An 18,431-nucleotide genomic window follows, 5' to 3' on the forward strand; every position below is an offset into this window, starting at 1 on the left:
TGAATATGATTGAAATCCTGAAAGGGATAAAGGAGTTCCAGAAAGAAATAAAGCAGCAGCTACATGATATTAAGTCAGAGCTCGCCAATGTCTCAATCAAAAAATAGCGGTGGCAGAGACTCGAATTGAGAAGGTGGAAGATCGCATTCAAAACATTGAATGAATATTGAGTAAGACGATAAAAATATTAAATCACCAAGAAGGTAAACTGCTTGACCTGGAGGGAAGATCACGGCGGAAAAATATCAGAATCTACAATGTCCCCGAAGGAGCGGAGGGCTCGTCTATGACGGAGTTTGTCAGAAAGTTGCTGCGGGATGCGCTGGTGCTTCCCTCAACTATGGAGCTGGAAATCAAGAGGATGCATTGCACATTAGTCCCGAAATCTACCCGAGATAAGCCACTTTCAATAATAATTAAATTCCTTCGGTACAGCACCAAGGCGGAGATTCTACGAAGGGCCAGGGGTAAGAAGAGAGTGTTTTTGGATGATAAAGTAATATATTTCAACCAAGATTACCCCCCCCCCCCCGTGGTCCTGCAGAAACGTAAAGAATACTCTGAAGTAAAGTGAGTACTAAAGCAAAAAAAGATTAGATTTCAAACTCCATACCCTGCTAAACTTCTAGTGTTTTATGACGACGGGACGCGGTTGTACCAGACAGTGGAAGAGGCAACTACAGACATGAAGGACAGAGGGTTGCCCATCAGTGTGACCAAACCGAGGGAAAGCCTGGCAAAGGAATTATCCCACAAGCTCTTCCAGATGGTGAAATTGACAAGGTGCCAGTAGGATATTACTTGGAAAAAGGACTATTGATGAGGAAGTGAAGATCACCTACAATTCCTACAAGTAATGAATGGAATGTTGTTCACCAGGTAGTTGTTTCTAAAGTTTATCAAAATGAGATTTTAACTTTAGCCCATAGTGTGCCCTTCGGTGGACATTAAGGGGAAAGGAAAACTGTGGACAAGATTTTAAAACATTTTTACTGGCCTGGTTTGAGAAAAGATGTGGCGACATTTTGCAGAATGTGTCATACTTGCCAAATTGTGAGTAAACCAAATCAATTTACTCGTGGCTTCAATGCAATCTATTCCAGCATTCAGTGAACCATTTTCTAAAATTACTATAGATTGTGTAGGTCTATTACCAAAAACAAAAACTGGTTATCAGTACTTGCTGACTATCATGTGCACAGTGTCTAGGTTTCCAGATGCAGTACCACTTAGGAATATAACAACTAAAACTGTAATAAAGGCTCTTAATAAAATTCTTTATTTTGGGTTGCCTAAGGAAATAAAATTACTGCCTTGATCAGATTGTATGTCTGGATTGTTTCAACAGATAGTTTATAAATTGGGAGCTAAGCAAATCACTTCATCTGCATATCATCCAGAATCGCAAGGTGACTTGGAGAGGTTTCATTCTACCTTCAAGACTATGATTAGGACATATTGTGTGGAAAATGAAAATGATTGGGATGAGGGTATACACTTCTATTTGCAGTAAGGAAGTCAGTACAGGAATCATTAGATTTCAGTCTATTTAAATTTGTATTTGGGCATAGAGTTTGAGGACCTTTAGCCTTATTAAAAGTACAATAGATTAATAAAGAGGTACACACTAATTTGTTGGACTATGTTTTAAGAATTAAGGTCCAATTACAAAAAGCTGGTAGTTTACCCAGGGATCTCACCAGGAACATAATGGATGATTCATCTGAAACTCATTCTAAACCCAACATTGTTTCTGTCAGATTACCAAACTCAACCATTCTGGAAGATATTGATGAAAAATTAGCACATTTACAGCCAGATCAGAGGCAGCAGATGAAGCAATTAATTTTTAAATACAAGGATTTATTTTGCAGATGTTCCTAGAAGAACCACAGTAGCTTCACATGATGTAGATGTTGGAGATGCCAAACCCATTAAAAATCATATAGGATGAATGTGGAAAAATGTGAACTTGCTGAGGAAAGTTAAATATGTTAGAGAATATTATTTGACCTTCTAACTCAAGTTGGAGTTCACCTTGTGTTATGGTGCCTAGGTCAGATAGTATTAGGTTTTGTACAGACTACAGCAAGGTGAATGCTGTGACGAAAACAGATGCATATCCAATTCCTAGAGTAGATGATTGTGTAGATGAAGTTGGAAAAGCAAAGTTCCTTACAAAGTTTAATTTATTGAAAAGGTATTGGTGTGTTCCATTACCAGATAGAGGTAGAGATTTCTGTATTTGTAACTCCATCTGGGTTATATGAATATAATGTTCTTCCATTTGGAAGAAAGAACGCCCCAGGTACTTTCCAGCAGATGATTCATTCTGTGATTCAGGGATTAAAGGACACAGATGCCGATATTGAAGATTTAGTGATAGGAAATGATACTTGGGGAGCACACATTACTGTGGTGGAGAAAATATTTGAAAGGCTTTCAAAAGCTAACTTAACTATTAACTTAGCCAAAAGTGAATTTGGACATGCCACTGTGACTTACCTTGGCTATGTTGTGGGTCAAGGTAAGGTTGCTCATGTTCAGGCAAAAGTTCAGGCAATTTTAGAGATTCCTACTCCAACTGGGAAAAAAAAAATCAAGATTCCTGGGAATAGTAGGATATTACCAAAATTTTTGTAAGAATTTTGCTAATGTGGCCCTTCCATTAACTAACCTCTAGAAGAATGAAAAGTTTGTGTGGATAGTGCCTTGTCAAGAAGCATTTGAAAATTTGAAAACAATGATATGTCAACAACCTGTGTTCAAGGCACCTGACTTTGAAAAACCTTTTTCATTAGGTGTAGATGCTAGCAATGAGGCTACAGGAGCAGTATTAATGCAAAGGGATCAGGGTGATGAGGTTGATCATCCAGTACCTTACCTTTCTAAGAAATTTAATGAGCATCAAAGAAACTATTCAACTATAGAAAAGGAATTGTTAGCTCTTGTTTTGGCCTAGAACATTTTGATGTGTATGTTGGTACAACTCAAAAGCCACTCATAGTCTACACCAGCCATAGTCAGTTAGTGTTTCTGAGTAAGATGAAAAACAAAAATAGAAGGTTATTAAATTGGAGTTTAATGTTGGAGTGCCATATTTTGATTACTCATTAAAGGCAAAGATAATGTGATTGCTGATTGTCTATCTCGATGTTGAAAGGACAAGGTAATTTTTATGGAGTGATATTTTAACCTTTGTAACATTCCTGATGTATAGTAAATTGTAAGATGCTGTATGTGTCACGAGAAGGGGACAAAGGTGCTGGAAGAGGACCCACATGCAGGACACAAACACTTTTTTCTCAGATACAATAAAATGCGTTTATTGCTAGTTAGATGATCGGAAAATCGAGGGCAAAGGAATACGAACCTCGGACTAGGGACTAGAATTGCCACAGACCTGGGATTTAGAAACGGGGAATGGGGATCGCCGCAGTCATGGCTTGGACAGCGGGAACACAGTCAGCTGCGGACCTTGGACTCGGACAGGTAGAACATGGACAATGGACAGGAACATCAAGTCAGGACTCCGCCTTCCACTCAGGCACCAAGCTGAGACTCTTCAAGGGGTAGACACAGAGAAGGAACATAAACATTGAGTCAGGACTCCGTCTTCAACTCACCCCTGAGAGACTGACCTCGCCCTGACCTACTCTGGTGACGGAAGGTGAATTGCTGGTTCTCCGATGTGGGCTGGATCGCTCTGGCTTGTCGTAGCGGCAGCAACTTGTAAAGGCTTCTTTAATGCTCGCACGATGAACTGCTAAAGTGAAGCGCTTATAAGTTGCTGGTTCGGGTCGAGGGTAGATTACCTTGATTGCCGAGTTTGAGGGACGAGTGAAACGCAATTAGACGGGAACAAGGAGTCAATGGTCCGGATCACAATCTAACTAAATTTAAAGGGGAACCGATCCAGACCATGACAGTATGATAATACTCTGTATACTGTAAATTTTATAAATTTGTATTTCTTCTCTTGTAAATAATTAATTGTTAAAATTTTGTTTATGACAGACCAAAAATTTTTTTTGGAGAGAGGTGTTACATACCCGTGGGTATCTTGTGCCTGTCACATAACCATGATGTAATTGAGGCTATGCTGGGCATGATGTAATGGTCTTATGATGGTGGAGTGATGTAATTTTCCCGCCAGTGAAAGGTCACGTGATAGTTTTTTTTTCAGCAGGGTATAAAAGGAAAACACCTCCCTGTGACACAGGGCAGTTTGTGGATGAATTCGCCAGTGACACAGTTTTGTTTTAAAGTGGAGTTTTACTTTCTGCCTTAAGTCTCAAAGTTTATTGCCTGCAGTTTTGCTATAATACTGCCAGTTCAGTCCAGTTGGAGAGTGAAGATTTATTGAAGTTTGGGAAGCTGGAAGAATCAAGGAAAGTTGGTGTTGCCGGTTGTAAAGCAGGTTTGACCTTATTCTTGACCTTATTTGACCACTAATTCTTCATGCAAAGAATTAGTAACTTGTGTCCAAGTTAACTCTTTCATTTCTGAAAGCAAAGAGTTAGACACAAAGTTTCGCCAAGGAGAGGTCAGTGCCTTTAAGCCGTTTTATTTCCTTCAACCGTAATCCCTCAGCGAAGCATACTTCGGCTGGGATCAGCAGTAGCATCTTGAACGAGGAGTTAATTACTCCAAGGAAAGTCTCTCCTAACTGACTGTAAGTCATTTTGGACTTTTTTTTCAATACTAAAGAACTGATTTTGCATTTCTTGCTTTAAGAACTGTTCAAGCTGCTGTATAGCAGTCGATTTCTGATTAAGTTAGTCATTTGTTTACTTCTGGGGTTTTTAGCTGTGTTTAATAAATGTTTTATTTGTTATAAAAAAAACCTGTCTCAATTATATATTCATTGTTGCTGGATCGTAGTAGGACACACACATGGCCCTGCTCCAATCAGCTGATTGTAACCAGAGGATTGCCAATCATCATCGGACTCCGTGGCCTGAGTATCAATCTGGGCGGAAAGTGTGACTCTTGTCCAAAGACAGTCCTCTCCAAAATGACCCTAAGAAACTCACCCCTTGCTTCCTGCAACTTTTCAAAATCTAAAGTATCATCAACCTCACAGCAGTCCAACTTAAGTAACCTGGGTCTATGCACATCCACCCTATTTTTCGCGTTTCCCAATTAAAACCAGTTTCCGTCAGTCCCTTGTGTCCTCCAACCAAAGCCCCTCCACCCACCCGAATTATCGACAACCACCCAACATGCACCATTGGAGCAGGGGCCTCAATACCTGGTTGACTGGGGAAGGTAAGGCCTTCTAAAGAAACCCAGACCGGACAGTCCTCTCGATTAATATAATGTAACCAAAATGTAAGATTGCATATATTGACTGCCCAGTAATAAAACATAAAATTGAGCTAGGCTAAACCTCCTCTCTTTTCAGCATTTTGAAGATGAACTTTATTTAATCGAAATCTTATTTTTCCATACGTAAGAAGATACAATAGAATCCAGGGAATCAAAAAAGGGTTTAGGAATAAAAGCAGGTATGACCTGAAATAAATATAAAAAAAGGCAAACTATTAATTAGAATAGAATTAATTCAGCCAATCAATGATAGAGAGAGGGCTGACCAATTTGATAGTGCCTTCTTAACATAATTCAGAAGTGTAAAAAAAATTCTTTAAAATGGAATTTATAATTCCTACTAATTGCTCCACCCAAATAAGTACAAATTTAAAAGGAAAGTTAGTATTAACTAATACCAAATTATTCATAGGAAAAAAGTTCATTCTTATGTAAGTTAAGTTTATATCCTGAAAACTGACTAAAGCAGTAGAGTAAAGAAAGTAGGAAGGTACAGAAGTGTCAACTTGAAATTATTAACCTGCTTAGTTGAGGAAAAACACCAGAGACACAAAATTACCTCAAACGGTTTTTATTCAGAGAGGAGTTTGCAGCCCCACACACTTCGGGCGTAAGGTGGCCAACTCCCAATTTGTCGGTTTACGAAGGTCATACTTATACCCAAAAGCAGGGTACTACATTCACAAATATGGTTACCGATTCGAATTCATCAATTGATTGGCAATTGCATAGCTAAGCACACAAAATACTCGGAATAAGCATAGACGCAAGCGTAATACTCAGAATGGGTATGGACGCAAGCAAAACACTCAAAATAAGTATATAGCTCAAAATACTTTGCCAAACACTCTGTCTTGTGGTTGCAGGTTCCCTTTTCTTTGTGGTTGCCACTTGCTATCTGGAATCTTATCTTAGCTACTTCCCCAATAACGTATCCTCTCACTGGTCCTGTCTACATATTTTGCTACACTTACCCCTCGCCCACCCCTTCTACATGTACTCCTTACCATCTTCACGTTCTCAGAAGACTCCACAATACAAATGTAGAACACAAGTTCATCAGAATAAAGCAAAACTTTGTGGATGATACCCCTCCTTAAAATACCAGTGATATCACTCATTTCTTGGAAAGCAATAGCTAAAGGTTCGAAGACAAAATCAAAAAGCAAAGGACTCATAGGACAACGTTGTCTAGTTCCATGTTGAAATTTAAAAGGTTTAGAATTCTGAGAGTTAGAAAGAAATTGAAACTTAAAGATGGGTCTCATCACAGCTGTAAGAATTATATTGCAAAACTGGGAAAAAAAACCCAGATGTCCCACTGTGAGGGAATGGTTAAGATTTCATCATATGAACATATGTTGGGAAGAATTAACAGTGAGGGAAAAGTGCAAGATACATGGGATTGATTTTGGTTGTATGTTAATTTAAACTTAAATTAGGGGGTTTTTCTGCTTCTTAGTTTTATGTTTTCTTGTCATAGGATGGCCATGTAAATATGCTGTACTGTATCTGCTCTGTTATGCTGTGCTGCTTTGTAAAATGAGAATAAAAATAAAAATTTGAATTACAAAAAAAAAATTGGGTCCAAAGTTTAATTTTTCTAAAATTTAAATAACTAATTCCATTCAACCCACCCAAAGACTTTCTCAGCATCTAATAATATCACACATCCTGATATCTCATTAGAAGGAGAATAAATAACATTCAGTAAATTACAAATATTAAAGTGGGAGTATCAATTTTTGGTAAATCCAGTCTGGTTATCGGAAATAATAGTTGGCAAAATATTTTCAATCCAATGAGCCAAAAGCATAGATAAAATTTTAGTATCAACGTTAAGTAAGGAAATTGGTGTATAAGAAGAACATTCAGTTGGATCCATATTCTTTATAAGAATATGCAAAATAGAGGCTTCATAAAAAGATTGTGGCAACCTACCTCATTTAAAAGAATCCAGGAGGACTGAATATAAGTGAGGTACAAGCAAACAGGAAAACACCGTATAAAACTCTCCAGAAAATCCATCAGGACCCGGGGCCTTCCCCGAGTGCAAAGAGTGAAGAACCTCAGCAATTTTCTCATAAGAAATAGGTTGATCCAGCAATTTTCTGTTATCATCAGATCAGAAAGTGTAGGAATGTTTTTGAACTAAGAAATGATTCATTACAGTATTATCTTTAGGAGGATTAGAACTAAAAAAGCTTAGAATAGAGTTCTCTAAAAGTATAATTTATTTCTAAATGATTAGTTGTTTGAGCACCATTAGCTTTACAAATTTCTTTAATCTGGCTTTAAGTATAGAACATACAACAGTACAGCACATTACAGGCCCTTCAGCCCACAATGTTATACTGACCCTCAAACCCTGCCTCACATATAACCCCGCACCTTAAATTCCTCCATATACCTGTCTAGTTATCTCTTAAACTTCACTAGTGTATCTGCTTCCACCACTGACTCAAGCAGTGTATTCCATGCACCAACCACTCTCTGAGTGAAAAACCTTCCTCTAATATCCCCCTTGAACTTCCCTCCCCTTAACTTAAAGCCATGTCCTCTTGTACTGAGCAATGGTGCCCTGGGGAAGAGACGCTGGCTGTCCACTCTGTCTATTCCTCTTAATATCTTGTACACCTCAATCATGTCTCCTCTCATCCTCCTTCTCTCCAAAGAGTAAAGCCCTAGCTCCCTTAATCTCTGATCATAATCCATACTCTCTAAACCAGACAGCACCCTGGTAAATCTCCTCTGTACCCTTTCCAATGCTTCCACATCCTTCCTATAGTAAGGTGACCAGAACTGGACACAGTACTCCAAGTGTGGCCTAAACCAGAGTTTTATAGAGCTGCATCATTACATTGCATCTCTTAAACTCTATCCCTCAACTTATGAAAGCTAACACCCCATAAGCTTTCTTAACCACCCTATCTACCTGTGAGGCAACTTTCAGGGATCTGTGGACATGCACCCCCAGATCCCTCTGCTTCTCCACACTGCTAAGTATCCTGCCATTTACTTTGTACTCTGCCTTGGAGTTTGTCTTTCCAAAATGTACCACCTCACACTTCTCCGGGTTGAACCCCATCTGCCACTTCTCAGCCCATTTCTGCATCCTATCAATGTCTCTCTGCAATCTTCGACAATCCTCAACACTATCTACAACACCACCAATCATTGTGTCATCTGCAAACTTGCCACCCCACCCTTCTACCCCCACATCCAGGTCGTTAATAAAAATCACGAGAAGTAGAGGTCCCAGAACAGATCCTTCTGGGACACCACTAGTCACACCCTCCAATCTGAATGTACTCCCTCCACCACAACCCTCTGTCTTCTGCAGGCAAGCCAATTCTGAATCCACCTGGCCAAACTTCCTTGGATCCCATGTCTTCTGACTTTCTGAATAAGCCAACATGTGGAATCTTGTCAAATGCCTTACTAAATATAAAGGTAAGTTTAAAGTATAATATAAATATAAGTATAAAGGTCTTTAATTGCTTAGCCAATAGTTTACCCGTTTTTATCTCCATGAACATAAAACTGACTTTTATCTTTCAAAAGCTGAGTTTCAATTGGATGTTAAAAGCAGATCGTATTTAGTTTTAATTGCAACGTGTCTTTTATATAAAACAGGATCTGGAGCCAAAAGTATATTTTTGGTCTAATTGTTTCAACAGATTGGCTAATTCAATTCTCTCCTTATTAGCTTTTTTCTTAACACTTGCGGTAAAATAAATAATTTGTCCTCTAATATAAGCCTTAAAAGTATCCCATAAAATGAGACTAGAAGTGTCTTCTAGCATATTCTCTTCAAAATTATCTGTTAACAGAGTTGGATAAAAACACCAAAATCTGTTTATTTTGGACACACCCTGAAGAAAGATAGAAACACAGGAGCATGATTTGAAACAGCAATTTCTTTATATTCATAGGATCAAACCAATGGAATCAATTGACTATCAACAAAAAAAAAAATCAATCCTGGAATACGTATGAAGAACATGAGAAAAATGAGTACTCTTTATCTGTTGGATACAAAAAGTGCCAAATATCAACAATATCACATTTCATTATAAAAGTTGGATAAAGAAGGCAGAGCTACTAAAAGTCAATTGTTTGAAAGATGAGTGATCCAAAACAGGATCTAAACAACAGTTGAATTCTCCTCCAAAAACCAGAGAATGCAGACTTAAATCTGGTAAAAACAAATAAAAAGTGTTCAAAAGAAACCTGGATCATCTCTATTTGGGGCATGCAAATTAGCAATAACCATTAATTTATTATCTAATTTCCCTGAGACAATAACAAAATGCCATTGGTATCAGATACTACATGATGTTGAATGAAAATAACTGAATTGTCTAGAAGAATCGAAACTCCTCTGGCCTTAGCCTGAAAGGAGGAATTAAAAGACAAGCCCGTCCAATGGCTCTTGTAAAAAATAATTGAGACATTCAATTTCTTAATATAATTAAATAGCTTATTATATTTCACATGATGGTTTAATCTTTTCACATTAAAACAAAGTAAATTAATAGCATGATCCATTTAAAATATTACTTAAAAGAGAGGCTAGAATAAAAACTGCTGTAATATATTTTAAATCCAAACATTGAGCTTTAAGATAAGGTAACCAAGAAACAAATGAAGCTAAGAGAACCAAACAGCTGATAGAAAAGAAGAAATCCAGCCCCAACCCCCACCCAAAGAGAGAAAGTCGACCAAAGGACAGTCGACAGTTAACTCTACCCACACTACCCTCCCCAACCAATCTACTGTCTGAGCCCCCAAAAAATTTCAAGGCTAACTACATTCCAACAAGATACAAGAAGAAATAGAGCAAAATTAAACTTATTAAAAAAAACACATAAAATATAGTATAAAATTTTGAAAAGAATTAAGAAAATTCAGAACATTTTAACTTGGGAAGTATTAACTCAATGAAAACTTACCAATGTTAAATCCTTAATTTTCTAAGCAAATACATAAAAGTACAAAAAATTAGATACAAAGGTATACAAAAAGTAAAAAAAAACAATTATTCATAAAAGAAAGAAATGAACAGTTAAACTGCTGATTCTAAAACAAAATGATCCATCTGGCAGAAGCAACATGGATTTATATAGAGAACTATTGAACAGTTAAACTTCTGATACTGATCCAGAAATTTAAAAAATGCTGCACCTGTTGAGTGAAATGGAACCATTTCCGAGAGCCATTTATCAAAATGATTCTAAGATGAGTGGGGTAACGAAGAGAAGGTTTAAAACCTTTATTATACAATTCAGACATAACCTTTTAAAACTTGAAGCGTTCATTCAACACTTTGGGTGAAAAATCTTCCACAATTCTGATCTTATGGCCTTCATAATCAATCATACCTTTCCAATGAGATTCACAAATTAAAAGTTCCTTTGTTTGAAAGTCGTGAAGGCAGATTATCACTGAACGGGGTTGTTCTTCTGGAGGAGATCTTGGTACTGGCAATCTATGAGCTCCTTCTATTTTATGTGGAGAATTTAAAATATTCAGAAATAATATAGCCAAAATGTTTGCAAAACATTCCAAAGGCTGATTGCCTTCCATTATCTCTTTAAAACCCAGAATTCATAAATTATTTCTTCTGCTTCTATTTTGTAAGTCGATCGTCTTCTGTCTTAATTTTTCATTAACCTTTGACTTTTTATCACAGATCTTTTCCAGGTGAACAATCTTCGCATCCAATATTTTCAAAGTGTTCTCTTTTACCTGTTTATTGTGTTCACTTAAATTTTTTTGAATAGAATCCTATTTTACATCTATTTGTTTAAATTCAGTGCTGAGTTGCTGGAATTTCTGCTGGAACTCCTCCGAAAGTTCATTTTTATGCTTCTAAAGTGTCTCCATGTTAGATTCCAAAGTTATAAGAGGGTCCTCTTCTTTTTTAGTACCTTTGGAACCCCACATCATAAAACAATATTGCCTTTAAAAGTAAGTTTTCAAAACAAGTTGGAAACAGTAAATTTAGCTGAGTAGTAGCAGGTATAAAAACACTGCTACTCCACTCACAGCCAGTAGAATTCTGTTAATAAATTTTCTATCATTTCTCTTCTTGGATCCTCAATTTCTTTATCCTTAAGCAATTTAACTGATAATTTTGTAGTTAAACACACTTTGAGGATTTGGGTACAATTTAGAAAATATTTTGGCTTATTGTGTTTTTCATTTTCAAGTCCCATTTTTTCCAACTATTTTTTAAAAACTTCTACATTAAAAATGATCCCCAGACCTGACTTCTGATGTTCGGTTCATTGACCTATAATTTCCTGGTTGATTTTTCGAGCCTTTTGTAAACAGCTGAACAACATTGGCTGTCCTCCAATCCTCTGGTACCTCACTTGTCAACAAGGTTGATTTAAATATCTCTACAAAGGCAGTTTCTGCACTTGCATCCCGCAGGGTCCGAGGGAACACCTGGTCAGGCATTTATCCACCCTGATTTGTCTCAGGGAAGCAAACACTTTCTCTAATGTAATCTGTACAAGATCCACGAAGCTGGTGCCACGTTGACTCGTGTCTATAGACTCTGTATCCATCAGCTGAGTAAATGCGGATAAATAGAATGCACTATTGCTCTTCCCCCATCTGTTTTGGTACTGTTGGAAGTTGTTCTGTATTTTATTTAAATACATAATTTGTTACTCAGTGTTGAAGACTTTACCCTGATTTATCATATTTTACTGATAAAAAATTATATCATCAGTTTGCTGTGAGAGACTTTACTCTGTTCGGGAACAGAAATAAAGACACAGACCTCAGTATAAGGTTAATCCTTTAATATGTGATCACGGGGAGCCATTGTCTTACGACTGCACCAAAGTCAGGATACTTATGAAACTTATACTGAAAATTTTAGGCAGTAGCCAACAGCTAAATGTACTTGATCAGAGATTCCAAGAAACGCTTGTTAGGTATTGACAAGCTTTCCAGTGTTCTCATGTGATACACAAAATTAGAATCGCACATCTACAATCAGTTCCTCTATTAGCTGGACAATCTCAGACAAAGGTTAACAATACCTCACCTCTATCATGATCTATTTAGAGCTGTTGTTAGCACACACAAACAAGGCAGCATCTGTATCGTATCCTGTCTCTGTCATGACACAAGTGTTGATCAATATTTAGCTAACCATGCTTAACAACAAAATTTAATTAAAAAATTAATTTTATTCTTAATTTTCTTCCACAGTCCCCTTCTTTTTGATCATCAGTTTAACATTAGCCTTATCTCTCACCCACCTCTTGAGGATGTTGCTTCTTTATTTCCCCAATGAGGAAAGGCCTCAGATTAAAACAGCCTTCTTCATCATATTCTGGATCATAAGGTTCCAGATCAACTTGCGAGGATCATTTTACAGGAATGATGGAGGCTGAGCTATCCAGGAACAGGCGCATCGTACAACCATGACCAATGTGATCATTGCTAAAATTAGCCTGAAATAGATAAGGGTTCTCCACCATAAAGCAGTCTTTTCTCTGCACCTACTCCTTCCCATTAACTGAGCTGTCCTACTTCTCCAGTATCAGCACCTTTCAGCTGTTTGAGTAGCTACTTACAATCTAGGTACATTATGATCTGTTAAATTATAATTAGACATATACCATCACTCAAAGAAATTTCCCTTAGAGAATAGCGATCTGATTGACATTCATGTAGCTTGTTCTTCTGTTGATTATCTATTCCCTCCTGTATCCATTCCTTCTTTTGTCTGGTCAATAATATTAAAATTGTTGGTTATTTTATTGAAGCATTCTTGCCTCTTTTTATTGAAGGGAATTGGCTCACTGCATAGGAATCCCCATCTTTACCCATAAACTAACCACATTAAGTCCATATAAACTGAGCCTAAGTGAATATTATAGCTCTTCCCCAGCATAATGAACCCCAATAGTCCACATAACAAAAATTATTTCTTCATAAATCATGCGTCTGGCTAGCACTGCTAAATTTGAATGGAACCCCTAATCTGGGATATATTTCCTTCATGGATATCTTAACTATGGATTGAGTATCATTTTCTTCTAGTGGAAAGGCCTCCAACCATTTGGAGGTCCGGAACGGTTCCCCTTTAAATTTAGTTAGGTTGTGTTATGATCCGGACCATTGACTCCTTGTTCCCTTCTAATTCCGTTTCACGTGTCCCTTGACCTTGGCCATTAAGGTAATCTACTCTCGACCCGAACGGGCAGTTTATAAGCCACTGGCTTTAGCCATTTGGGGCCAGAGTGTTAAGAAGCCTTAGCAAGTCACCGTCGCTACTACAAGCCAGAGTTATCCAGCTCGCATCGGAGTACTGGCAATTGGCCTTCCTTCACCAGAATGGGTCCGGGCAAGGTCAAAATGCCAGGGGCAAGTTGAAGGCGGAGTCCTGGCTCGATGTTCATGCCCAGTGTCCGTGTCTATCTCTCGAAGAAGAGTCCTGTCTCAGTGCCTGAGTTGAAGGCGGAGTCCTGGCTTGACTGTGTTTGGTGCCCAGGTTTCTGGCTGCGGTGAATCAAGGTCCCATTTTCCTAGTCCAAGGTCCGCGGCGATCCAAGTTCCTAGTCTCCTAGTCCGAGGTTTGTGTTGCTCTTTGTCCTCCTTGATTTCCCGGTTCTCTGTGTAGTGAGTAATAAACGCTATTTTATTGAACCTAAGAAAGACGTGTTTGTGTCCCGCTTGTGGGTCCTCTCCCACACCCTTGCCCCCACCTTGTGACACATAATTACTATCACTAATAGATATTTATAACCTCCACTGGTAGGCATGTTCATAAAGTCTATCTTTAAATTGGCAAATGGTGCCTTCATGGGTGGCAAATGATCAAATTCAACAGGTGACTTTCGTCCATTGTTTTTCTGGCAAATCTCACAGATTGGTATAACCTGAACTGCAATTACTGTTAGTCCAGGTGCAAATCATTTTTGATGTATAATACCCCTGATTCTGGGGACACACAGGGTGATTATTTAAGTGTCTCCACACCCTCTGAGTCCCTAAAACTCTGCTTCACCTTGTGTACTCCCTGCCCCTTTTCTGGGGTCCCATCTTGCATGGAATTTAAATCTTGCAGGTTTGGGGTCAGGGTTACAGGAGTACATTGCTCCTGCATATGTACCAGCATAGCTTTTCCTGTATTAGCAGCTTATTTAGCAGCTGTGTTAGCAGCAGCATTTCCCTTAGTTATGGGGTCTGAGGCAATAATGTGAGCTTTGCACTGAATGACAGTAATTTGTTTGGGCAACTGCACTGCTTGTAGCATTTTCTGAGGTCTGCATGCTGAATGGGTCTACATGCAGAAGTAATGAACCCGCAAAGGTGCCAAAGTGACCCAGAATCATGTACCACCCTGAAGGCATACCTAGAGATTGTATAGATGTTAAATTAATCATTCTTGCAGGCATTTGCAGGAAAGAAGAAATGGAGTAGAATTTGATGAAAAATGTGACATAAATAGATAAAGACAAAAAAACAACTAAAAGCAAGGTGACCAAAACTGAACACACCATTCCAAGTGTGTCTTCACCAACGTCTTATGTAACTGCTGCATAACATCCCACTTCTATGCACTGTGACTTAATCAATGAAAGCCAGCATAACTAAAGCCTGTTTCACCATCCAAATGTGCTGGAATAGTAGGGTTGCAATCTCTGCTCAACTGAATGTGTGTTGCCTGGTGTGGGACGGGTCCTTGATTATGTTGCCTGCTTTCCTGTGTGAGTGGGAAGTGTAGACAGAATCAATAGAAGGGAGGCAGGTTTGCATGATAGACAGAGCTGTGTTCACAATTCTGTGCAATTTCTTCCAGCCTTGGGGAGAACAGTTGCCATACCAAGCTGCAGTACAGCTAGATAGGATGCTTTCCACAGTGCATCAATAAAATTACACAATAACTCTATATAAGGGTACTGTGGGAGGTGAGGAGATTGCTGAACCTCTGGTGATGGTCTCTGCATCATCAATGGGGATGGGAGAGGTTCTGGAGGAATGTGGTTCCTTTATTCAAGAAAGGGAATAGAGATAGCCCAGGAAACTATTCTATTGGAGAGATATTTGGAGAGATATAATATGAATAGGAATAGCTCGCATGGATTTGTCAAGGGCAGGTCATGCCTTCCGAGCCTAATTGATTTTTTTGAGGATGTGACTAAACACATTAATGAAGGAAGAGCCGTAGATGTGGTGTACATGGATTTCAGTAAGGCATTTGATAAAGTACCCCGTGCAAGGCTTATTGAGAAAGTAAATAGGCATGGGATACAAGGGGAAATTGCTTTGCAAGGCTTACCTATGCCTTGTATAGGTAAACCTGGTAATTTTTGTAAGGTAGGGAGATGTTCGGCAGAACTTTGTGGACCGAAGGGCCTGTATTGTACTGTTGGTTTTCTATGTTTGTATTCTATATAATCCCACAAGAGACATGCTGACTGTCATTAGAGAGATACTTAATTTCCTTAACCTTCTGAGGAAGCAGGGGTTTTGGAGTTCTTTCCTGCTCATCACATCTAGAACACAGTTTGTCACTGGATCAGGACAAGTTGTTGCTGATATTTAGACCTGGTACCTGACACTTTCAATTTGCTCCACCTCAGCAACATTAAATAGGCATAGACTGGGACAGGATCTCCTGAAGTCAATGACTTAGTTATTCGGTTTTATGACATTAAGGGAAAGGTTGTGTGTTGACACTGTGTCACAAGATTCACCAACTTCTTTGTGTGTGTTGCTCTGGACTTCCAGCATCTGCAGAATCTCTTGTGTTAATGCATCATTTGTGTTAACCAAACGCATCGAAGGACATGTCGTTTATATGTGGTTTTGGAATGTCCCATTCTTTTTGTAATATGATATCAACTGAAATGTCAGGGGTATTGATGGGGTGGATGGCAGGAAACAACCTCTTCTGTGCACAATTCTAGATGCATCGGTATTGGAGAGGTGTGATTGCACTAGAGAGGGTCCAGTGCAGATTTCCAATGATATTGTCAGCACTGGAAAGTTGCACCAGTGAGGAAAGATTGAATAACCTGGCATTGTTTTCTATGGAATAGAGAAAGCTGAGGAGAGATTTAATTGATGTAAATAAATTTTTAGCAGTCAAAATAGAGTAAAATAGGAAGGACAATCTTCCCTTAGCAGAGGGTAGTAGAGGCAGTGGTGGTGGGGTGTGGTCAAAAAACAGAGACAAACATGCAAAGTCATTGGAAGTAGGGTTGGATTGCGTGGTGAGAGGGAGATAAGGCCTTTCTCAAATAGAATCAAGAATTCAAACAGCACTTATGCAGTTCAAACTTATGAAAGTATGTATACATCATGCAACCTTGAGATTTTTCTGCTTACAGGCAGCTAAGAAACAAGAAAACTGAAAGAACCCAGTTTAAAAAAAAAGAAAGACCAAGACCCAATCCTCAGAGAAAGAGAAAAAAACTCAAATCATATAAACATAAACAATCCAAATCAAATTGAGTCCATAGCTCCAAATCCCCGGAGCATCCAAACCAGGGAGAAATCTTCAGTCTCAGTTCATCATAGTACCTGGACAAATCACAGTGAAGCTTGTAGACATGAAACACAGCAGCCAAAGAGTTCACAGTATCATCACTGGAGAGAGAGGAGTGAATATCGTTGGGAAGCATGAAAAATCGGCCCAACCCTTGCCTCTGTTCCCTACACCCTGCCTTTCCAGCTCATCTGAGCCAGTGTTTAAATTGTCCAAATACAGAAATGCATCCCATATTCAGACCCACGCCCCGGCACAGCAATACTCTCATGGTCTAGTCCTTGCCCTCCAGCCCAAATCCATTCTCAACCTCTCCAAATTGGCTCGGTGCTCAGAGCAATCGAATTTCGCACATGGCTTAGGTAGATGGGGATCATATCTTCTCTGCCTCGACTCCTCCTCACTCCAACTCCATCTCTCAACAGTGACGCCATCTCCATCTCAAACATGTTATGTTTCAAATCTGATTCAGCTTCATTTCTGCTTGCCTTTTTATTGTTTGCAACAATTTACTTCAGAAAATAACTTTGTAATAATGTTCTCAGTCAAATTACTTGCCTTTTGAACTACCAGTCAGCTGTCACTTGTCTGACACAGAAGGCTCTGGAATTCTCTCCTTGAAGAACTAGTTGAACTGAATATGAAGTTGAAAAGTTGTGACTTAGTGTTTTAGGTCAAGGGTGGGAAATCTGAATAAGGCTGCATGTTTCTTTATGACACACATCTGGATGATGGGCTGAATTGCCTCTATCTGTCTTGTAATTTTTCTTCTAGTTTGTGTTCTCCTTTCGACCAGCATGATAGTACTATTTAGCCTCTAACTTCTCTTTGAAGAAAGAGTTTGGTCACAAAGCTCCCAAATTTAGCTTAAACCATGTGAGCTACTGAACCATAAATCTATTCTTGTCATTAACCAAAAAAAAGAGAATGGTAATTTTCTCATTTCCATTTCCCTAACACCCAAGCCCAAACATCGCCATTTTTTCCTTCAGTATGATTTATAGAATCATAGAAACATAGAAAACCTACAGCACAAATACAGGTCCTTCAGCCCACAATGCTGTGCCGAACAATTACTTACTTTTGAAATTACTAGGGTTGCCTACAGCTATCTATTTTTCTAAGTTCCATGTATCATGAATGAATATTATGAATGGATTTTAGCCAATGATCAGGCATGGTCTTACCGAGTGATGATAGTACACAGTTAGGGGCTGAATAGCCTGTTCCTGATCCTATTTCCTGCATTCACAAACTGACTTCTGAAACAGAGTTGTCCTCAACTTGAGTTTGTTTGTTTTTTTCTTTTTGATCAGCAGTGAAAACACTGCTTAGAATGTATTGCTCTAGACTCTCTTGGAAATGGACATCACTGGTATGGTGGCTGTTGTATATTGGTTGTTCTGACTGAAAGGCAAATTCAGCAGCTTCATCCAAAGTTCATGTTGTACCTTCCATTCACTCTACTGTGGTTCTTTGTATTGGGATTTGGTTATCATGAACAACACTTTTCTGAAACTTTCAAAGTCTTTGATGCTCTGTCAATGTTCAGTCCCACCTCCTACTTTATTATTTC

The sequence above is a fragment of the Hypanus sabinus genome, chromosome 3, assembly GCF_030144855.1.
Source record: "Hypanus sabinus isolate sHypSab1 chromosome 3, sHypSab1.hap1, whole genome shotgun sequence".
Taxonomy (NCBI): domain Eukaryota; kingdom Metazoa; phylum Chordata; class Chondrichthyes; order Myliobatiformes; family Dasyatidae; genus Hypanus; species Hypanus sabinus.